The following is a 12,410-nucleotide window of genomic DNA, read 5'->3' as shown; positions in this document are numbered from 1 at the left end:
CCGTCAGTGCGACCGTCGGACCCCTCGCCAATTCCCGTGCCAGCAGCCTTGGCGGCCTCCTCGCCGGCGGGATCATCAGCGCCGGCTTCTTCTTCGGCAGTGGCGGCATCGTCAGTATCGCCGCGCACGTTCTCCTCGCCGCCCGCCTCGGTCTCCATCGGCTCCATGGAAGGTGGATCTGACGACCGGAGAAGAAGGAGAAGTCAAGCAAATATCCAAAAAGAAAAATCAGAAGAAGAACACAAGGGAAGTTTCAAGCAAGGGATTACCTGTACTGGGATCCATGGTCATGGGCTCCACCACCGAGGGGTTGCTAGTCCTGCCCCTTGCCGGAGACTCCTCCCTTGCCGGAGAACGCTCCCTTGCCAGGGAATCCTCCCTTGGCAGTGTAGTGGAAGCAGATGGCACGTTGGAGGCAGTTTCTGAGCCCTTCTGGTGAAGCTGTTCTGCTCCTACACAAACAAACCAATAGTCGGATGTCAGCAAAGAAAAGAGCACACGTGCGCGCCCAAAAGCAGAAAGTAAACCATGCACTTACGCTGGGGGCTGCGCTGGGGGCTGCTTCGCGGAGTAGTTGCCGGGTCCGGCAAGGTGGTCTCGGGCGCACCCCCTGCCGTCATGGTGGGCTCGTCCTCGATGATAACCGCCGGAACCTTGGCTCTCTTCGCCGCTCTCTGGGCCAGGGTCCTGAAAGGGAACAAGGTTCAGAGTAAAGCAGATCAGATACAAGATAGAAACAACAAAAATTGAAGAACAACAAGTACTACAAAGTTTCTTACTCGTCTTCTTCCTCGTCGGAGCTGAGCGCGGAGAGGTCGAAGTCCGGCCCACCCTCGGCGCGGCGAGGCGGAGGAATAGGATCCCTTGGCCGCTTGGCGGGCGCAGCAGCGGTGGCCCGGGAAGACCCCGCTCCAGTTGCCGCAGCGGTGCGAGGCGCTCCCGTGGCAACATCGCTTGTTGCGGTGGAGCGTGTCGCGCGGCGTGACGGCTGCTGACTCCTTTGCCGCCCCGCTGCATCCCCGGCCTTGCGAAGACGCCTTCTTGGTGGGGCTGGGGGCTGCGCTGGGGGCTCCGCCTGCGGCAAGCGGCCTGGAGATGGCGGGCTGCTCGCACCCTTAGCGGGCTCGCTCGACTAGGCGTCAGGCGCGGCAAGCTTTTCCTCGCCGTCAAGCCACTCTCGCTCGGCAAGGCTTGCCGCCTCTTCTGCCTCTGCCTCCTCCACGATGAACTCGAACTCGCCCGCGGCAGCGGCTTCCGCCGCCTCTTCCGCCCTGGTGGCGATGCGCTGCATCTCCTCCTCAGTGGTATCGCGGGTGAGGCTCCTCTGCTCGTCGGCGCGGACCGCCACCTCCACCAGGCTGTCGAAGAACTGCTGCACAACGTCGTCCGCTGGCTCTTGCCACGTTGGGACAAGACCATGCGAGTCGCACAGCGGCATCATCGCGCGGATGCGATCGAGCGAAGAATTGTTTCATAGTGGGATGACCCCCGCCGGCAGCCTGAACCACTCTGGATGTTGGGAGTCGTGCTTGAACAGCTCCTTGAGCATCGCATCCAATTCCAGCACGGTGAAGTTAAAATTGAGGCCAGGGCGCAGCCTCATGATATCCGCCGGACCACCGAACTCCCAAGCGGGTCTCCTCCTCTCCTGCAGGGGGGCGATGCGGCGGCGGAGAAAGTCTGCGCCTACGGCGCCCACAGTAAGCCCGGCAAGCCTGAGCCGCAAGATCCGGGTGGTGGCGATCTTCAGCTTGTCGTCTTCTGCAGCCAAGCTGCTCGAATCGCCGCCACGCACTACTGGGACTTGGCGCAGGGCGGTGAAGGGCTGCGGGTTCTCCTCCATGATCCAACACCAATCCGCTCTCCACTCCTCCCATTTGCTGCGGAGCTCCCCTCCAGATACGCCTCCTTCTTGCCGGCCCTCGAGATCCAGGCGATCCCGCCGGATAGAGGCTCTCCTCTCTCGACCCGGGGCATGAAGTAGTGGTAGAAAAGGGCTACATTTGGGTGGACTTCGACAAAGTTTTCGCAGAGATGTGCGAAAACTGCCATGGTCAGAACAGCGTTGGGGGTGAAGTCAAGGAGGTGAAACCCGTAGGTGTTCATGATATCACAGAAAAACTCCGAGAAGGGCGGGCAGAGCCCGCAGTAGAAGAACAGTGCAAAGAAGGGATATCCGTATGGAGCCCGTTTCGAAGCGGCGGCGGAGAGTACCTTCGCGCGCGGATGCGCTCGCGTCTCTGTCGACCAGAAGAGGTAGTACCACTCCCTCAGCTCCGCCGCGTCGAGCTCGGAGGGGAAAGTGGCCCACTCCTTTCGCAGCGCCTCGAGCCGCAGCGCCTCGGCCGACTTCACGACCTTCCCGGTCGTCGGATCCATGGCGAAGGTGGTGGAGGAGATCGACGGTGTTGGTGGCGACGACGGAGATGGGGGGGCGGAGCGCTGCTCTCTCTCAGAGGGGGGAGCGGCGGAGATTTTGGAGTAGTAACCGGCGAGATGGGCGGCTGCCTCTGTTTCCTCTGCTTATAAAGAGGGAGGGGGCGAACGTTACACTTTTCAGAATAAAGAAGCCACCCACGATCTCTCCCACGACGCCGCATTCGACGCGTGCCGTTCGGGAGGGCGCGGTGGATACGGAGTAGGAAACGGCACGACCCAGGCCGCGCGTGCCCGTGCCCTGTTTTGGGCCTGGCCCAACAGCGCTCGGCACCGTGTGTGGCCCAGGCCCGGGGGCTCCTGTCGGTGTACTAGAGTAGGGGTACCCTAGTATCCCGAACTCGTGCATGGGCAGTCGCAGCAACCCGCGGCAAGGCTTGCCAGGCGACCGCCAAGATCCTCCGTGGCTCCTTAGGAGACAAGACCCCGGCAAGAGGAGCTTGCCAGGAAGCCATTCAAGAACAAAGTATTCAAGCCAAGAAGACAAGGCCCCGGCAAGAGGAGCTTGCCGGGAAGGCCAGCCAAGGCGTCTCAAGAAAGCTTGCAGCGACGCGCCATGCATCCCGGCAAGGCTCGGTGAATGACAAGCTCCCGGGCCTGACAAGACAACACCCGCGGCAAGGCACTTGCCGCGACAAGCGGCCACTCCGCACCCACGCTCCAGCACATTCACCCACGTGTCGCCCTGGGGCCCTTCCAGGCGCGTGTGGCGAGAGGCTGTGCAGCCAGGGGTGCACGGTGGCAAGCGGCGCTGACAAGAAGGCCATCGTGGCGATCGGTGGCGTCCCTGACGGTCTTTTTCTGCACTGTTTGGGCGACACAGACGGGCATTTAATGCCTTTGTCCCCTGCCGTCAGAGTTAGGTGTGATACACTGTATCTAAATTATAGGTAGTTGTACCTACCGCATCTCTTTTTCCGTTTTTGCCCTTTTGTCTGCGTTGCCACCTGTCGGTGACCCCTTGAGCATATTAAAGGAGGCCCATGCGCAACGTAGGGGGGTTCAGCTCATTCGAAAGCCAGAAACACTCTCATGCTTGGTTTCGTAGCGCTGATCGCTCCCGAGCAAGAACTGGAAATACGCAAACAAGCAGCAGTAGGAGTATTATCTCTCCTGAGACCTCCGAAGCTGGGTAAACTGCTCGTGTGCATTGCCTCGATCTGCTCTTCGTGCGACCTCCGCCCCCCGCCGAACCGAAAGGGGCTCGGTCCACCGGTCCCATAGGTGTTCGTGGATCAGTTTCCCCGACAGAGGTACTTTGTAGGTGTGATAGGATAGTTTTGCAAGATAATAAAGAACACGTAAATAAAAAGTAGGTGCTGCTTAGATAAAGATGCAATAAAGTAAATATAGCGAGTGTGGAAAAGTGGTGGTAGGAGTTGTGAAAGTGCCCCTAAGCAATTGACTACTTTACTAGACCGATAACAAGTTTTATGTGGGAGAGGCATAAGCTAACATACTTTCTCTTCTTGGATCATACGCACTTATGTTTGGAACTCTAGCAAGCGTCCGCAACTACTAAAGATTCATTAAGGTAAAACCCAACCATAGCATTAAAGCATCAAGTACCCTTTATCCCATACGCAACAATCCCCTTACTCGGGTTTATGCTTCTGTCACTCAAGCAACCCACTATAAGTGAATCATGAACATATTGCAACAACCTACAGCGGTACTCCCTCACGCTTGCGCGACACGGAGGGCACAATAGGACAGCAACATAACCACAAGAAAATTAAACCAATCATACAATTCATCAATCACCGGAAGGACAGCGAAAATCTACTCAGACATCATAGGATGGCAACACATCATTAGAAAATGATATGAAGCATAAAGCACCATGTTCAAGTAGAGGGTACATCGGGTTGCGGGAGAGTGGACCGCTGTAGATAGAGGGGGGAAGGTGATGGAGATGTTGGTGAAGATGACGGTGGTGTTGGTGAAGATCGCGGTGATGATGATGGCCCCCGGTAGCGCTCTGGCGCCACAGGAAGCAAGGGGAGAGAGCCCCCCTTCTTCTTCTTCTTCCTTGACCTTCACCCTAGATGGGAGAAGGGTTTCGCCTCTGGTACTTGGCTCCCATGGCGTGGGAGTGGCGAGAGCCCCTCCGAGATTGGATCTATCTCTCTATTTCTGCGTTCTAGAATTGCCGTGGCACCGTTTCCTTTATATCTGGAGATCCGTAACTCCGATTGGATTGAAACCTTCGCCCAGATCGTTTTCCAAAAATTAGCTTTCTTGCGACCAAAGAAGGGCATCAACCGCCTTACGAGTGGCCCACGAGGGTGGGGGCACGCCCAGTTTAAGTGGGCGTGGGCCCCTATCTCGTGGCCACCTCGGGCATCGTATCGCGTTGATTCTTCCTCCCCAAAATCACAAATATTCCAAAATAATTCTCCGTCCGTTTTTATCCTGTTTGGACTCCGTTTGATAAGGGGTTTATGCATAACATAAAACATGCAACAGACAGGAACTGGCACTGGGCACTGGATCAATATGTTAGTCCCAAAAAGTAGTATAAAAAGTTGCCAAAAGTATATGAAAGTTGAAGAATATTGGCATGGAACAATCAAAAATTATAGATACGACGGAGACGTATCACCGCGCTTCTCCTCTCCACCAAGGTACTCCCTCCGTCCCGCCTCCTCCCTCCTCCCTCCTCCCCTCCCTCCGGCCGCCCTCCTCCCACTGCCCCTCCCGCCTACTCCTCCGGCCGCCCCCTCCATCCTCCTCCTCCGGCCGCCCCACTACTAGGAAAAGGGCTATAGATGGGATGGACACTAATGGCGCACTGTACATGTGGTGCGCCATTACTAAATACTAATGGCGCACCATGTGTTGGTGCGCCATTAGTGTGCAAATACTAATGGTGCACCACCTCCCATGGTGCGCCATTAGTAATTTTTTTAATTTTTTCAAAACTACTAATGGCGCACTGTGGGTGTGGTGCGCCATTACTAGTTGACATAGTAATGGCGCACCACACCCACCGTGCGCCATTAGTAGTTTTGAAAAAAAATAAAAATAAAAAAAAATTGTTAGTAATGCCGCACCTGTGGACAGTGCGCCATTACTAGTTTTAACTAGTAATGGCGCACGGTCCACAGGTGCGCCATTACTAAGTTTTTTTCAAAAAAAAATCATTTTTTTTTTCTTTTTTTCTTTCCAAAACTAGTAATGACGCACCGTGGGTGTGGTGCGCCATTACTCGTTTAACTAGTAATGGCGCACCACCCCACGGTGCGCCATTACTAACTTGCCCCAAAAGTTCCCGAATGCACACCCCCCTAGACCGCCTTTTAGTTTAAAAAAAATAAAAGAAAATGATAAAAATGTAAAAAAATAAAATAAAATAAGTTTCCCATGTGATATGTGGTCTAGTTGTTGGGAAAATTTACAAATATGAATTTCGACTTTATTTGCAAAATCCCTCTGGAAATTTCTAAAATGGCCATAACTTTTGCATACGAACTCGGATTAAAAAGTTTTTTATATGAAAAATCATCTACTCGAAAATTGGCATGGAACAATAAAAAATTATAGATACGACGGAGACGTATCACCGCGCTGCTCCTCTCCACCAAGGTACTCCCTCCGTCCCGCCTCCTCCCTCCTCCCTCCTCTCCTCCCTCCGGCCGCCCTCCTCCCATCACCCCTCCCTCCTCCTCCGGCCGCCCCTCCATCCTCCTCCTCCGGCGGCCCCACTACTAGGAAAAGGGCTATAGATGGGATGGACACTAATGGCGCACTGCACCATGGATGTGGTGCGCCACTAGTAATAGAAAAAAATAATTGGTTTTGAATTTTTTTTTGAATTGTTTTTCAAAAAATGATATTTAATATGACCGGGAAGTTTGAAATATTTTTCAAAATTTCATCATAGTTAAGCGTGCTTGGGCTGGAGTAGTGTGAGGATGGGTGACCTTTCGGGAAGTTTGACCACGGAGTGCGATTTGACCTGATTTAAGCATATTGACCCGAGATTAAGCCATAGTGACCTGAGATTAAGAAAAAAACGAAAAAAAAATTAAGAATTTTTTTTAAAAAAAATTTAGAAATTTTTTTGAAAAAAAATTAAAAAAAAATGTTACTAATGGCGCACCACAAGCAAAACTGGTGCGCCATTAGTAGGCCTTTTTCTAGTAGTGCCCCCTCCCTTCTCCTCCTTCGACCGCCCCCTCCCCCTCCTCCCCCCGCCCCTCCCTCCTCCGATCCCAACGGCCTCCTCCCCCTCCTCCTCTCTCCTTCCTCCTCCCTCCATCTCTTTTTTATCCTGTTTTTAGTAAGTGTTTAAAATATTTAGTAAGTAAATTTATAAAACTAGTTGAACTAGTTTATTTTTAGAAAGAACTAGTTTATTTTTATTTATAGTAAGTTCAATTTTAGTAAGAACTAGTTGAATTAATAGAACTAGTTGAACATGTCATATTTGTTGTTATTTTTTTAGTTTAAGAAACTATTCCCGCATCAACGTCGACGATGCCTATCCCGCATCCTCGTCGTCGATACCCGTCGTTCGCTAGGGTTTTAGTTGTATTAGTGGTCGATGTTATATGTATGATACTATTCGGGATGTATTAGTGATAACTGATAGGGTATTTGTTTTTGCAGAAATCTAGGAGCCCCTCCATCATCCCCTTCGTCGTCCCCGTCACCGACCCGCTCCGACCTCGAGATGAGACCATACAAATCTCCATGTCAATATGAGTCCTATAAGATATGATGTAGATAAAAACATGTCAAATAGGATATGTGTTTGCCCAAGTGGCCGGTAATATTTGCAGGTTACACCTCCAAGTGGCCTATGTTTTGCCGGAGTGTTGATTAATTTCCGTTTCGGCAAATTTCAGGTGCTCGATATGTCCTTTTTTTTAGCAAAGGTCATGCCGGAATTTTCCGTGAACTTTGGCATGACTTGTGCTAGAATATGTAGGAAATATCGAGTGGCCTGGATTTTCTAGAAAGATAATTAGACGATATTTCGGGTTGACTTTAAGTCTGTCGAGGCCGAAGAATCCCGATTGTTGTTGTGGGGGTCGTTTCTCCTTCTTCTCCTTGTGCTAGACCTTTGTTATGCTCTAGGGGAAGGAGGAGTATATGAGAGAATGAAGAAGAATGCCAACTGTTGTCGTGGGGGACGCTTCTCCTTCGTTCCTGTGTGCTAGACATTTTGGTTTAATGCACTCGGGACAAAGGGAGGAGCGACCATCACCAACGGTCGAATATATACACCACGTGAGCTGAGAGTTTTCAAAAAAAAAACTCGACGGACCGATAGTCAACCCGTGCTGAATAATAATGATCTAATTTAGTTTTTGTAGTACATATATTTAATTCTACAAGTTTAATCTTTGAATTATAAGCATAGGAAATGTTGTCGGACGAGGAAGGTCCCGGGGAGTGATCCTGGTGCGGCGATAACCGGGGTTTCTACGACAGGCCTCACCTGGACGAAGGTCGGCGCTACAGCACTAAGCTCGAGGAGGCCTTCGATTGTGATATGATAAGCTACGATGCAAAGTATTTTTTCGTAATTAAGCTCGACGTCTACTACTTCAACGTGTAATTTTCGTCTTTTACAATTCGACTAGCTTATCCCATGCCATGCAAGATGCTATGTCTTGGAGAGGATGGGTTTTGAAGTTCATGAGAGGAATGAAACAAAGAAAATTAACCTAAGGACCCATCATGGTATGGATTTTGAGTTAAATCTATAAATTCTGAGAGCGTATCCCATTTTGGTTGACCGGGTTGGGAAGCACTTTGCAAGATGTATGCTTTTCAAGAGGGTATGTTTGTCACCATGGCTCTTGGGGATCCTGACATCGACCAAGACAATTTGGACATTTGGGTCCTTGTTGATACGCTTCCAATTCTACCGCTATGTGAGTTCCTCAAACATAGTTATTAAGTAATTTATATTTTTTATTTCAAAATAGTTGACAACTTATTTCCATTGATAGCTTATTTTCATTCTTCAAAGAATGTGCGGAAGATGGTAGACAGAACCAACTACACCGATGGCTCTGAGTTAACTTATCAGGAGAAAAATCATCTGGTCGCATATTGTACTCAAATTGAGAATTACAATGCCTTCTATCGAACTCCTCCAAATTATGGTTAATACATGCCACTAGTGCACATGTTGAATCACGATAACTTCCATGGAGATATCCTGGTAAGATTTTTTACTATTACGACATTCGTGCATCTTTTGCATACTCCTAAAACTGAACTACATTGCTAACTATGAAGTTATTACTATGTTTTTCAACAAAAAATCCCGATGGATTATGTACCTCATTTGATGTATCAGAATGGTTGCCTTGATGTTTTGAACATACAGCCAGGTCGTCCTACGAATCTCACCTTTCCATACCGGATTTCTAAAGACGGTGAACACATGGTAATCAAAGAATGGAAAAAATGTATGGACAGTCGTAAGGAGCTTCTTGGAAGCAACATTGTGCAAAAGGCAAGAACTGGAGACAGGATAATCTCCATTATCCATAATGGAGAGTCAGGGGCTATCTTGTTTTATGCTATTTTACCAAAGATAATATAGTAGGTCATAAGAGAATGTAGTAGGTCCTATGAGGTACAATATGTTTATGAGAGTTGATGAAGAGTAGTAGTTGTGATTATGTTTTATGTGATGTCTCATTGATGAAAACGATGATCATGCATGAGGAGGTGTTATATGACAATGATGTATTATGATGATAAGTTGTCATGTCCAAAAAAAAGAGAAGGCCTGATACGTCTCCAACGTATCTATAATTTTTGATTGTTCCATGCTATTATATTACCCGTTTTTGGATGTTTATGGGCTTTACTTTACACTTTTATATCATTTTGGGACTAACCTACTAACCGGAGGCCCATCCCAAATTGTTTTTTTCCTATTTCAGTATATGGAAGGAAAGGAATATCAAACGGAGTCCAAACAGAATGAAACATTCGGGAGCGATCTTTTTGGAACAAACGCAATCCAGGAGATTTGGAGTGGACGTCAAGAAGCAGACGAGCGCCCAGTAAGGGTGGGCGCGCCCCCTGCCTCGTGGGCCGCTCGTGGCTTTCCTGACAGACTTCCTTCGACTATATATATCTACATACCCCGAAAACATCCAGGAGCACCATGAAAAACTATTTCCACCGTCGCGACCTTCTGTATCCGCAAGATCCTATCTTGGAGCCTTCGCGGTGCTCTGCCAGAGGGGGAATCGACCATGGAGGGCCTCTCCATCACCACCAAGGCCTCTCCGATGAGTTGTGAGTAGTTTACCACAGACCTTCGGGTCCATAGTTATTAGCTAGATGGCTTCTTGTCTCTCTTTGATTCTTAATACATAGTTCGCCTTCCTCTTCTTGGGGATCTATTCGATGTAACTCTTTTTGCGGTGTGTTTGTCGAGATTCGATGAATTGTGGGTTTATGGTCAAGTTTATCTATGAGAAATATTTAAATCTCCTTTGAATTCTTTTATGTATGATTGGTTATCCTTGCAAGTCTCTTCGAATCATCAGTTTGGTTTGTCCTACTAGATTGACCTTTCTTGCCATAGGAGAAGTGCTTAGCTTTGGGTTCAATTTTGTGGTGTCCTTTCCCAGTGACAGTAGGGGCAGCAAGGCACGTATTGTATTGTTTCCATTGAGGATAAAAAGATGGGGTTTATATCATATTGCATGAGTTTATCCCTCTACATAATGTCATATTTCTTAATGTGTTACTCTGTTCTTCATGAACTTAATACTCTAGATGCAGGCAGGAGTCAGTCGATGTGTGGAGTAATAGTAGTAGATGCAGGTAGGAGTCGGTCTACTTATTGTAGACGTGATGCCTATATAGACGATCATGCCTAGATAATCTCATAACTATGCACTTTTCTATCAATTGCTCGACAGTAATTTGTTCACCCACCATAATAATTATGCTATCTTGAGAGAAGCCACTAGTGAAACCTATGGCCCCCGGGTCTATCTTTTATCATATAAGTTTTCCATTTACTTTTATTTGCATCTTTTACTTTCCTATCTATATCATAAAAATACCAAAAACATTTATCTTATCATATTATCTCTATTAGATCTCACTTTTGCAAGTTTCTGTGAAGGGATTGACATCCCCTTTATCGCGTTGGTTGCGAGGTTCTTGTTTGTTTGTGTAGGTGCGTGGGACTTTTGAGGATCCTCCTACTGGATTGATACCTTGGCTCTCAAAACCTGAGGGAAATACTTACGCTACTGTGCTGCATCACCCTTTCCTCTTCAAGGAAAACCAACGCAAGCTCAAGACGTTGCAAGAAGGATTTCTGGCGCCGTTGCCGGGGAGGTCTTCGCTCAAGTCAAGACATACCAAGTACCCATCACAAACTCATCTCCCTCGCATTATATTATTTGCCATTTTCCTCTCGTTTTCCTTTCCCGCACTTCACCCTTGCCATTTTATCCGCCCTCTCTTTCCCGTTCTCCTCTCTTTTTCACTTGCCTTTTGTGTGCTTGTGTGTTGGATTGCTTGTCATGATGGGGCAAGATAATACTAAATTGTGTGAATTTCCAATACCAATAATAATGATTTCCTTAGCACTCCTATTGCTCCTCTTAATGATGTTGAAACTTGTGAAATCAATGCTGATTTGTTGAATCTTGTTATGAAAGATCAATTCTCCGGCCTTCCTAGTGAAGATGCCGCTACTCATCTAAACAATTTTGTTGATTTGTGTGATATGAAAAAGAAGAAAGATACAGATAATGATATTGTTAAATTGAAGTTATTTCCATTTTCACTTAGAGATCGTGCTGATACTTGGTTTTCTTCTTTTCCTAAAAATAGTATTGATTCTTGGAATAAGTGCAAAGATGATTTTATCTCTAAGTATTTTCCTCCCGCTAAGATCATCTCTCTTAGAAACGATATTATGAGTTTTAAACAACTTGATCATGAGCATGTTGCCCAATCTTGGGAAAGAATGAAATTGATGATTCACAATTGCCCTACTCATGGTTTGAATTTATGGATGATCATAAATTTTTTTTATGCTGGATTGAATTTTGCTTCTAGAAATCTTTTAGATTCGGCCGTGGGAGGCACTTTTATGGAAACCACTTTAGGAGAAGCTACAAAACCCCTTGATAATTTTATGGTTAATTATTCTCAATGGCACACCGAAAGATCTACTAGTAAAAAGGTTCATGCTATAGAAGAAATTAATGTTTTGAGTGGAAAGATGGATGAACTTATGAAATTGTTTGCTTCTAAGAGTGCCACTATTGATCCTAATGATATGCCTTTATCTACTTTGATTGAGAATAATAATGATTCTATGGGTGTGAATTTTGTTGATAGGAATAATTTTGGTAACAACGCGTATAGAGGAAACTTTAATCCTAGGTCATTCCCTAGTAATTCCTCTAATAATTATGGAAATTCCTACAACAACTCTTATGGAAATTTTAATAATATGCCCTCTGATTTTGAGAATAGTGTTAAAGAATTTATGAATTCTCAAAAGAATTTCAATGCTTTGCTTGAAGAAAAATTGCTTAAAGTTGATGAATTGGCTAGGAACGTTGATAGACTTTCTTTTGATGTTGATTCTTTGAAACTTAGATCTATTCCTCCTAAGCATGATATCAATGAGTCTCTCAAGGCTATGAGAATTTCCGTTGATGAGTGCAAAGAAAGAACCGCTAGGTTGCGTGCTAACAAAGATTTCTTTGCGTGGCTAACAAAGCTTTTACTAAACATATCGTTGATGCATTGATGCAATCTTATGAGGGAAAACTTAATTTGGAGGTTTCTATACCTAGAAAATTTTATGATGAGTGGGAACCTACAATAAAAATTAAAATAAAAGATCATGAATGCTATACTTTGTGTGATTTGGGTGCTAGTGTTTCCACGATTGCGAAAACTTTATGTGATGTGCTAGGTTTCCATGAATTTGACGATTGCGCTTTAAACTTGCACCT

Source organism: Triticum aestivum, chromosome 7B (assembly GCF_018294505.1).
Source record: "Triticum aestivum cultivar Chinese Spring chromosome 7B, IWGSC CS RefSeq v2.1, whole genome shotgun sequence".
NCBI classification, from domain to species: Eukaryota; Viridiplantae; Streptophyta; class Magnoliopsida; order Poales; family Poaceae; genus Triticum; species Triticum aestivum.
The sequence above is the reverse complement of the archived record's forward strand: the minus strand, read 5'-3'. Positions refer to the sequence as shown.